The sequence below is a fragment of the Scyliorhinus torazame genome, chromosome 7 (genome assembly GCF_047496885.1).
Source record: "Scyliorhinus torazame isolate Kashiwa2021f chromosome 7, sScyTor2.1, whole genome shotgun sequence".
Classification (NCBI taxonomy): Eukaryota; Metazoa; Chordata; class Chondrichthyes; order Carcharhiniformes; family Scyliorhinidae; genus Scyliorhinus; species Scyliorhinus torazame.
This window is the reverse complement of record NC_092713.1, coordinates 123,307,325-123,319,418: the sequence shown is the minus strand read 5'-3', so window position 1 is coordinate 123,319,418 and position 12,094 is coordinate 123,307,325. Positions and strand designations below refer to the sequence as shown.

The window sequence follows — 12,094 nt, the reverse complement described above, 5'->3', positions numbered from 1 at the left end:
AGGCAGGTTATAACAGCCATCTTCTCCTACGGACACACAGGGGGCATCGTGAGCCACACACGGCGTTCATCCCAGGAGTTTGGGTGAGTGGTTTGTGTGGGGGAGAGGTGAGGCCTATGAAGGGGCTTGGGAAGTTTGGGGGGGGATAGGGAAACGGAGGGTTGGGGTGGATGGGGGTGTAGAGGGGGATGGAGAGAAGGGGCAGTGGTGAGTATTGGGGGGATGAGGCGTATGGGGGTGGGGGTGGGGTAGGGGTTAGGGTGGCGTGGGTGGCTCTGCTGGGCTTGAGTGGACCGGAGCATGGAACAGTGCTGGGCTTGGACAGTGCCAGGTGCATTCCCGGGGTGGGGGGGTGGGGGGGGGGGGGGGGGGGTTGGCAGTTTGTGGGTCCAATGCCAACCCACCCGCGCAGTCCGGTGGAGGCTGTTGACCTTCTTACGGCACAAGTTGCCGGTCCTCCTGGTGACGCTCCCTGAGCTGGTGACCACGGCCACTTCCTCCCTGGCAGCAGTGGCTGCCCTATGGCTGAACCTCTGAGACCCTCGGGGAAACAGGGCATCCCATCAGGCCTCTACTGCATCCAGCATCCCCGAATTGTGGATCCGTTCTCTTCGATGGCATGGCTGCAAGCTGAGTGGGGTTGGCGTGCAGGAGCAGTTTAAGTGCTGCTCTCCTTTAGTTAGCAGCAGGCTGGCGAACGCGGTCCCGGCAAATCAGCCGGCGGTCCCATCATTTGCACCGTGAAGCCTGTGGGACCTCGTTAAGTGGACCAATTAACGTTTTATAACAGTGATGGCCTTACTAGGCTGAGAATCAGGAACCTTCAGCAGTTCCAGCTCACTACCACACTTAGAAACCTTTTGGTTAAATCGCGCCCAATGTTTCCATGACAGTTTTGATGGACAACATCAAAAAAAGGGTTTTAAATCCAACTATGTTGACTGGTGTTCTAATGTCTTTCCCAGTAGGAATGAGAAGGAAACTCAAATCGCTTTTGCTATCCTGTCCTTTGAGCATAAAATAATTAATTATATTTAATTTGAAATTATGAATGTGTCACTATCAAAAACAATTTGGGCAGAAGCATAGATATTGACAGTCTCAGGAGAAAAATCCATAAAATCCCAAGAGAGAACCAGAGACAGTCAAATTAGCCTGAGGTCCGGGCTGTAGATTGTTTACTGTTCTGGCTGGAGTTGTTCGACTTCTTTTTGCCCGCCTCTTTGTCCAGTGTGTTCGCATAACATAAAACCCTCGGGACTCCTCGCTGTCAGGAAGAGCTGAAAAATATCTGCGACACAGCTGCTCAAGGACACTGGGCAAGACTTTGTCTCCGGAGCATTTTGAATTCAAGCAGACGAGGAAAATACTGTGGAAAGAAACACTGAGAAATCGGGAAAATCTCTCCTCGAAAAGTCAGGTAATCAAACATGAAGGGGATTTTTGAGGGGCCGTCTGGTTTACTTACCAGTTCATTCAGCTATGTTAATGTCTATTTCTCAGCTGAGTGATGACGAATTGAAGCTCAAAATGGCCAGAAACATATTAAAAACACATCTGGCTGCCAAGTCAGTGGCCAGGTTGTGCTTTAAGAGAAAGTCACCGATAAAAGAAAGAAATAATCCCTCTAAGACCGGTGAGGTGCATAATGATGGCTGAATGATGCCGGAAAGTTGACATTGATGGTGGCCAGTTCATAATAAAATGACCCAGGAATTGGAAAGTACATTTTTTGGTGAACAGAAATGGCATTAATTTTGAACAGCTCAAGGGAGGAAGTCACCATATTATGGTACACATGTTTTTTTCATACACTTTGCATATTATGTCATGATTTTCTCTGTAATTAAACGCTAATAGCAAGTAATGCTAGTTCACATAGAAGCGCAAATATACCCCATAAGATAAATGTTCACAAATGCCCTGTTCACTGAGTGAAAATCACTGAATGTTCAAACAACAAGTCTTGGGTGAGGAGAAGGCAAATCACAAGGTCTGGATCAAAGGCTCCTAGAATTGTGAACGCAGATGTTGGCAGTTCTGGTTTTGCCCCATCATTACCTTTTACTTCACTTAACATCAGTTTCTCGAGGCAGAGAATGTCGCTCTCAAACTAAAAGCTACAATCTTCACATCCAGCTGTTCTGATGGACCACATCCAGTTGTATCATCTTTTTTATTCAATCATGGGATGTGTGCGTTACTTAACTGCTCTCGGACTCAGTGGCTTGCTGGGTCATTTCAGAAAGCAGTTGAGAGTCAGCCACATTGCTGTGGATCTTGTAGCCCCAAAATTGGCCAACTCCCGGTTTAAAATGGCGAACGGCAAAGGCTGATGGGAAAGTCAGCCAACATAGACAGAAACCAGTAGCTGCAGGTTTGCTGTGTATTTACCTCTGAAAAGGCCAGACAACATCGATACCAGCGACCATCAGCATAACAAAGTAGCAGCCATCTGCATACTGATGAGAAATCCCCGGGAACAAAAAGTAACATTTAGACACACAAAGCAAAGCCAGACTCCTCGGCGCCAGCAGGAGCCAACACAAAGGAGGTGGACGAGCACCTCAAGACCGCCCATCGATTAGGGAACCGCTCCAGTATTGGAGAAAATCGAACCAAGCTATTGGGACAAAGACCAATCACATGGGACCAGGTACAGGGTCCGCCCCGAAAGGCGAGAAGCCCCTGGCGACTATAAGAGTTGAGCCCCAAGTTCAAATTGCTCTCTCTTCATCTCTGCGTCCTGCTGGGGTCACCCAGCAACACGAACCAACATTGACTGTGACCGATGCAGTGACCCCCGACAAAGTAAGTCTTAATTCAACGCTCGCTGCGAGATAGGCGCTCCTAGCTACCAATCCGTACCAACTTCGAATCCCGCAGGCTCAGAATCCGAACGAAAGGCCATTTGTTCCCCTGACCTGGAGGGCCAGTCCGAAGTTAAGAATAGGCCTGTTAGTTGTAGAAGTAGCTTAGACGTAGAATTTGTGCATGAGTAGAGATTACTGTGTATAATAAATGTGCTTTGATTTGAATCTTACTAATCGGTGTACTGGGTTATTGATCATTACTCGGACTTGAACCTCGTGGCGGTATCATCAAGATACCTGGTGACTCGAGAGCAAAGGTAATAAAACAGAGCAATTGAACCAAGGAGAAAGTTAGCAAAATTATTTGGTGACTCTGATGGGAGTCAAACCCACAACCTTTGAATTAGAAATCCAATTGGGAATTGAAAACCACAAGCGTTCAAGCAGTTCTGATCAATACACATAATTCGGAAGTGTGTGTTTGCATGCGTTGCGCAAAACTGTCGGGAGTTTGTACTTCGGAAAGTAGCGAAAGCCATACCCGTATTACCAGCACCGCCTTAATACCCCTGTCCCAAATTTCAAGAGCAGCATTCGGATAGAAAAGATGGCAATGCAGGCAATGCAATGCCTCATGAACCCAGAGGAACTTGCGGTCGCAGCGACCAGCAGCAGTAGAGTGGGACAATGTCCCATTTGGGAGGAAGAGATCAGGAAATATCTCAAAGGGAAAGGATGGCCCCTTTGGAATGAATTCTGTAACACCGAGGAATCAGGCCCCGGGAGTATAGGACATACTTGGTGGGAGAACCTGAGCGAGATCCACAAAAAGAGCTTAGGGAAAGCTCGCAAGCCGATGGCAATCGTGTCCTGCTTGGCACAATTACGAGGCACAGAGGAGGTCGTTAGGACGCTCTGGAAAGAAGTAGAGGGCATACATCGAATGAGTAAGGTCGATGTAAGCGAGATAGAAAGAGAGAACTTAGAATTGAGGAGGAAATTGGCAGCAAAAGATGGAGAGGTGGAGGATGCCAAAAGGGCCCACCAGTGTTGTCTGACGCACTTAAGCAGCTTGCAGTCTCAATATGAAAAGGTCTATCAGGACACGCAACGTGCAGTCCTGGTACGTGAAGAAACAGAAAAGCAGGTAGAAGCATTGCAGAGACAGTGCAGCGACCGAAAGGCAGCATTAAGACCACTCCATTCTGCCACCACAGAACAAAGACAAAGCACGCTAGATCACGCAAAGTGCCGGAAGCAGATTGCAGAGCTGCAATCGCTGCTTTCAGTTCAGAAAGGATTCCAGGAAAACTTTGGAGCGAAATTAGATCAGGAAGACGGCCCTGATTGGGAAGAATTGAATGAAACAGTGCAGAAATATGTTCAGGGAACATGTGCGCAGGGAAAGCCACAAAAGAGGAAAGCGCCCCAACCCCCCACAGAGCAGATAGTTCAGGCTCCAATGAACCCAGTAACCACCCGCCGCACAGCCACATCGGACGATGCGGAATTTCTATACTTCACCCCCTTAACAGTGACCCAATTACGGGACGTGTGCGATAAGATCACACCGTTCCTCCCCACGTCTGACCCCCACCATTTCTTTGCCACAGTAAAGCATCAGGCGACCATGTACGGCCTGGATGAACGAGAGCATGCAACGCTCACAGTTTTAAGTTTAGACCCTTCAGTAGCAGCAGCCCTTCCCGACCCACAGAATGTAGGAGGAGGCACCCTTGCAGAAATGCATACCGCGATCCTGGGTGCGATCGGATATAACCGGGGTGACCCCGTAGGTGGCCTCAACAAATGCAGGCAAAAGAAATCCGAGCACCCCACAGTGTTCGCTGGACGCCTGTGGATCCACTTTGCAGCAGTCTTTGGAGACTTGGACCGCGCCCATTTGTCCCCAGACAACATGGCCAAATGGACCCGCACCCTTATCTCCCATGCCACAGAAACAGGACAGGAAGCTTGCGCGAGTTATGATCCCTCAGAGGAGGCCCATAACGAGAAGTGGATAGTGAAAAGATTGTCCCGCGCTTGGGAGCAATCTACACAAAGCAAACCCGCAGTCAAGAATCCCGAGGAAAAGCAGGCCGCCGCAGATATACAGGAAGTCACCACACACCCGAACCCCGCATGGGTGAATGAAGGAAAGAACAGGCCCCACTCAAGTCACAGGAGTGTTACAACTGTGGACAGTTGGGACACTTCGCAAGAGAGTGCAATGCCCCTAGAAAGCCACAGAGAGCCAGCAGACGGGCACTCTGAGTAAGAAGAAGACAGAGCCCATTCATACCGTTAGCGCCCGTTCAGATCAGACGGACCTGACCGGAACTGATTGATGGTGTTCGGGCTCCCCCAGTTGGGTCTGCGACACCCTTTGGGATAGGTCCGGACGACCGGTAGTTGCAGTGCAAATTCGGGGACAGCCCATCGAATTTCTCTGGGACACAGGAGGGTCCCGCATCACAATAAATTCCTCCACCATGTTTCAAAAAGACACGTGGCCCACTACAGCCACCATCACCCTCAGCGGCTTTACAGGCCGCTCACAGCAGGGACACATCACAGCCCCTGTACCCATTCAAATCGGCACCATCACCACCAAGCACCCCGTGGTTTTAGTTGACCTGCCCCGCACAGCAGAACACATTCTGGGAATTGATTTCATGAATTCCCACAATCTTTCATTTGATCCAGTCAACCAGTGTGTCTGGAAAATGGCGAAGTCTGCAAGAGCCCCCGCAACACTCATCATAGGAGAATACGCGGACACAATCAGCGCAGTAGGCGAATTTTGGTTCAACCCGACCACGCTTAGTACGGACAAACAGGTTCGGGCAGTTCTGCAAAAGAACAGGGCAGCATTCGCAACCCACAAACACGACTGTGGACGGATGACTGGCTCCGTACAAATAACAGGACCTGACCCTAGACCCCCAAAACAATATGGATTTCCCCAAGAGGCAGAGGGAGAAATCTCAAAGGTAATAGAAAGCTTATTAGAGCAGGGCGTACTTAGATCAGTAGCCTCCACTAATAATGCCCCGATTTGGCCAATGAGAAAGCCCGATGGATCATGGCGACTGACCATCGATTACCGGGAACTCAACAAAATCACCCCGCAGCAGCCCCCACAGTAGCCACAAGTCCCGAGGCCATGCTCAAACAGGGACTCAATTCCCTATTCTTTACGGTTTTGGATGTCAGTAATGGATTCTGGTCCATTCTATTGGCAAAGGCGTGCCAGTACAAATTTGCCTTCACCTTTAAAGCACAGCAGTACACGTGGACATGCCTGCCACAAGGATTCCACAACTCCCCCTCCATTTTCCACCGACAGCTGGCAAATGGTTTAGCCAAATTCTCTCGCCCCGAATGTCTGGTCCAGTAGACGACCTACTACTGCAGATAGACACCAAGAAAGAGCACATTGAGCTCCTGTCCGAACTCCTGGAACTCTTACACTCAATCGGTTGTAAAGTCAACCCCGAAAAGGCCCAGATTTTGGAAGATAAGGTGATATATTTGGGAACAATTATCACGCACGGTAAACGCGAGATTGAGCATAAAAGGATTGACTCGATTGCTAAATTGCCCCTTCCCCAGAACGTTTCAGCCCTCTGGTCATTTTTAGGACTGGTTGGCTACTGCCGAAACCACATTGGCGGTTTCGCCAGCAAGGCAGCACCCCTCTCAGACCTCCTAAAGAAAGGGGCCCCCTGGGAATGGCTTCTGCAGCATACGGATGCTGTGGACTCTTTAAAACAGGCACTCACAGCAGCCCCCGCACTACAAGTTCCAGACCCGCTTTCCCCTTACGCCATAGAGGTAGCGACCACAGACCGCACCCTTTCGGCCATGCTCCTCCAGGAACGGCACGACCAGTTAAGGCCCATAGCTTATGCCTCCAGAATTTTAGATGCTGTGGAGCAGGGATTTTCAGCCTGTGAGAGGCACCTGCTCGCAGTATTCTGGGCAGTCCAGTATTTTTCGTATATTACCGGACTGAACCCCATCACAATTCTCACCGAACACCCCCCCACCCAACGTTTACTGGACGGACGACTCAAGGATGGTACAGTAAGCCAGGTTAGAGCAGCTAGATGGACCCTTCTCTTGCAGGGATGGGACATCACTGTTAAACGGACAAAGACGCACACGTTTTTAGCCGACAACTTACAGTACCCCGGCACTCCCCATGCATGTGAAATTATCTCTCCACACCACAACACAGGCCCCTTTATTGCTAAAACACCCCCCAGAAAGATATGTAGTTCAACCCAGAGCCCCCAGCACACAGACACGTGTGAGCCCATCAAGATCTACGTGGATGAATCATCCACAGTCTTGGATGGGAAGCGCATAAAAGGTTGCGGCATTTATGTCGAGGACTCATAGGGACACGCCCTAGATGAAATAGCAATAAAACTTCCAGGCCACTTAGGCGCGCAGGCAGCAGAGCCTGTGGCCATCGCATATATAGTGGACCACCCAGATTCCTTCCCCAGCCCAGCAGACATATACTCGGACAGCCTCTATGTCTGCAACAACCTCATGGAATTCCTGCCCCTGTGGAAAGCAAGAGGATTTGTTTCCGCAGACGGAAAACCCCTCCCCTCAGCCCCATTGCTCTGTCACATCTTGGAGAGTGCACAGAACAGGACTTTTGGGTAGTCAAAGTTCGAAGTCACCATCGTTCCTTCCCCCCTGGAAATGTAAAAGCCGACGCACTGGCCAAAGCAGGTTCCAGACACGGATATTTTTGGACACCCCCCGAAAGCGCACCAGTGAATGCAGTTCAGGTCTCGCAGACTAATATCGAGGATCTAGTGGAGGCCCAGAAGCAGGACAGCAATCTCAGGGAGATTGTAAAAGGAAACTATCCAGCACCCTACGAGAGGTTTAAAAATGCTCTGACCACACATGACGGTGTGGTGTTAAAAGACACCCTTTATGTGGTTCCTGAACAGGACACGAATCAACTGATTTGTTTATTTCATGATGGTAATGGACACCAGGGAATTGATCCCACTACAGCCCACCTCAAGCAGCTTTGTTGGTGGCCGAATTTAAAGGACGATGTAAATCACTACATCGAGAATTGTCTTATCTGTGCCCAGAATAATCCAGACAGATATGCCAAAAAGGCTCAACTCAGCCACACCTGACCCATTAATGGCCCCTGGACTAACCTCCAGATTGATTTTATAGGACCATTGCCCCTTGCAGGAATGGTTATAAATATGTACTCGTGCTGATAGACACGTTTGCAAAATGGGTGGAAGCATTCCCAGCCCGCACAAACACGGCAAAAACCACAGCCAAGATTTTAACCCACCACATCTTTACGAGATGGGGACACCCCCGCAGCATTGAATCCGACCAAGGTTCCCATTTTACGGGACGTGTCATGCAGAACGTCCTCACGATATTTGGCATCACTCAAAAATTCCACATAGCATATCACCCACAGTCGAGTGGTATCGTGGAGTGCATGAATCAGACCCTAAAATCCACCCTCAGGAAAATGGTCCAGCAAAACAACACCACTTGGGCCTCAGTCCTCCCTTTTGCGCTGATGTTTTGCGTAATACAATTTCAACTTCCACAGGTTACACCCCACACACCCTCATGACCGGACGCCCCATGAAAGGCACAGAATTTTTATTAGGTTTAGACTTGACCAGCCCCGAGGTGACGGCCCTCACACACGAGAAAGCAGTAGAGCAATTAGTGAATAATGTTAAAACAGCTCAGCTAGCAGCCGCAGTAAAATTGGGCACCAGAAAGAAACAGAGCAAGGCTTGTTTCGACAAGGCAGTGCATGCGACTGAGTACAGTATAGGACAGCAAGTAATGCTCTCCGTATACAACCCCAGCACATTCCTGTCACCTAAGTACTCGGGTCCGTACTCCATTGCGGACAAAGTAAGCCCTTCCGTATACAAGATAAAGTGTCCCAACGGTAAGACTGCGTGGTTCCATATCAACCAGCTGAAGGCATATGGAACACAGTCTAACCACGCACACCACGTCATGCTTGACGCAGCACACCACACCCCGCCCACAGCCAACGTAACCCTACCATCCCCCAACACGTCCAGCCCAGCCACGGACTCGACCTCGACTCCACCCCCTAAATATACACTCCACCTCGGTACGCCCACCGACTGCAGCAGCAGCGACAGCGACTGTGACTCGGACGATCGCCACAGCACGCCTCCCTACTATCCCCATGCAACAGGACCCACACCCAGTGAATCTGACCACGATTCGAGTGATCCCTTCATGATCACTTTCCGAAACAAACCCCACCACCGACCACCGACCTACCATGACGACCCCTATTCCGTCCCCACACAACTAGACACCACCTATTGGCACAGAGACAACTCATACAGATTTGTCCGAAAAGATGAGAGCGAGCCCAAATCTCACCATGCAGCCCTATCAACCTTAATACATTCAAGAGTTTGGCATCCCGGAGAAGATGGCGACCTTGAGTCTGACTCCCAAAACGAGTACCCCTTTGCGACCCTGTTCGCAACCGATAACTGAGGTGTCCAGATGATGTTTCAAAAGGAACCGCTTGGGAGAAGTGGTGTCCTTTCTGATGGAACCTGCAGCATGTTTTACGTTATTTGTCAGTTTGTTAAATGTTGTATGTTCTGACCGGAAAACATTTTTTCACTGCCCCACGCCCTTTCAGCAGAAACATAGAACATAGAAAAATACAGCACAGAACAGGCCCTTCGGCCCACGATGTTGTGCCGAACCTTTGTCCTAGATTAATCATAGATTAACATTGAATTTACAGTGCAGAAGGAGGCCATTCGGCCCTTTGAGTCTGCACCGGCTGAAACCTCTGAGGACTTGCCCACAGAGACTTGTTAAGGTCCCAGACGCCAGTTCAGCGGAACTTGTCTGTCGACAGACGCCCGTTCGTAACTGCCCTTCTGCTTCGAAGGTAGAACCAATACGGCAACCCCCCACGATGACTACATTTCTTGCCCGTTCTTGTCGGTTGCTCAGGCAGTGGAGAAACGGCTTGGGACCCGCCCTGCCTGGGAACCCCCACTCTGGTCAACTACGCCCGGGTCGGAAAGACACGGCATTGGTAGCCGTCCTACCCGGGGACTCCATCCAACTCTTACCCGTCGCGGCCCATACGCACCTCATTTTGGAAATTTTAGTTCAAAAAGTTTTGTTTTGTTTCAGGTAACCCTTAGGTTGCCAACCACATGCTATTTACATCCTGAAACATTTGGATGGTACATCGCACAGTCTGCGTGATGGCTCGCACTGGTTCATTATTTGAAAGTGTGTCTTGTCCTAAAATTCGTTTTTTGAAAAATAAAATGAGGGGATCACACAGAGTGACCAATTATAAAGGGAGTAATTGGCACTAAAGGACAGACAGGCTAACATACGAGAAGTTAAACCAAGATAGTTACAGACACTCTGCTTGATTCCACAGAACTCCAGAAGCTCCAGGACCAGAGAAGAGAAGAGAAGAGACGTGAAAGAAGACGCACCATGAGGACATCCTCCGGATTGTGCATCATGATAATGGACATTTGGTTGCGCGTGAACGCGAACCCCATGATCTCAAGCCCCCCAGACGTTAATGTTTCACTTCCCCACAGTACCCAGAGCCCAGTCACCAGCGACATCGCACCATCTTGGTGTGCCAGGTTTATAACCTGGTACTCCCTGTCCTATGTAATAGAAACATTACTGGTATTGGCGATACTCTGCTGCATCATGCAGACTGTACGTCTAAGAAAATGGAGAATGAGAGCCTACCACGCTCGCACACCGGTATATAGGATCAGATCCCCTATTTTTGGATACGACCAGACCCCCGACCCGCGCGATCTATAATAAAAAGCATTAATTTGCGGTTTCATTGTAAATAAAGAAATGTAAAGAAATGTTCATGAGCAATTGTACGATCCTGAGCTTGACTGCCAAGCCATGAAAAATGTGTATAAACTGCTATGATTTTGTTTGTATGGTTGAGGAAGTTAGAGTGATGAAATGTTTAAGTGAGAGTAGTGTATTAAGGATAGTTAGAGGTTCCCAATTTTTTTGTTTTGTAATGCATGTCCCTGTTTGACATAGCGCCCCTTAGAATTGTCAGTTAAATTTTTTTTGCATAGTTATGGTCAGTGTAGAGGCCATGAAAGAAGTGCTCCCCAGGTCAGGGAATGGAAAGCAACGTAGTTATGTAGTTATGTGATCCAGGATCACAAGGAGGGAGTGTAGCCACCTAACTTGGCCAACTCCCGATGTTGGCTGATGGGAAAGTCAGCCAACATAGACAGAAACCAGCAGCTGCAGGTTTGCTGTGTATTTACCTCAGAAAGGGCCAGACAACATCGATACCAGCGACCATCAGCATAACAAAGTAACAGCCATCTGCATACTGATGAGCAATCCCCGGGAACAATAAGTAACATTTTGGACAGACAAAGCAAAGCCAGACTCCTCGGCGCCAGCAGGAGCCAACACAAAGGAGGTGAACGAGCACCTCAAGACCGCCCATCGATCAGGGAACCGCTCCAGTATTGGAGAAAATCGAACCAAGCGATTGGGACAAAGTCCAATCACTTGGGACCAGGTACAGGGACCGCCCCGAAAGGCGGGAAGCCCCTGGGGTCTATAAGAGTTGAGTCCCAATTTCAAATTGCTCTCTCTTCACCTCACCGCAGAGGTGAACTCTGCGTCCTCCCGGGTCACCCAGCAACACGAACCAACATTGACTGTGACCGGTGCAGTGACCCCCGACAAAGTAAGTCTTAATTCAACGCTCGCTACGAGATAGGCGCTCCTAGCTACCAATCCATACCAACTTCGAATCCCGCAGACTCAGAATCCGAACAAAAGGCCATTTGTTCCCCTGACCTGGTGGGCCAGTCCGAAGTTAAGTATAGGCCTGTTAGTTATAGAAGTAGCTTAGACGTAGAATTTGTGCATGAGTAGCGATTACTGTGTATAATAAATGTGCTTTGATTTGAATCTTATTAATCGGTGTACTGGGTTATTGATCATTACTCGGACTTGAACCTCGTGGCGGTATCATCAAGATTCCTGGTGACTCGAGAGCAAAGGTAATAAAACAGAGCAATTGAACCAAGGAGAAAGTTAGCAACAATCTGGAGTCACATGGAGGCCAGACCGGGTAAGGATGGCAGATTTCCTTCCCTACATGACATTAGTAAACCAGATGGATTTTTAACAACAATCAGCAGTGTTGTGTTGTTCTCTGC

At 49.1% G+C, this 12,094-nt stretch overlaps 1 long non-coding RNA gene across 1 annotated transcript; it reads left to right on the top strand.

Moving 5' to 3' along the window:
* Window positions 1-1,259: 1,259 nt before the first annotated feature.
* LOC140427320 (uncharacterized) lies at window positions 1,260-11,848 on the top strand. The gene is made up of 2 exons (XR_011948466.1): window positions 1,260-1,420; window positions 10,300-11,848. It is a non-coding gene; the product is annotated as an uncharacterized lncRNA (long non-coding RNA).
* Window positions 11,849-12,094: the final 246 nt, after the last annotated feature.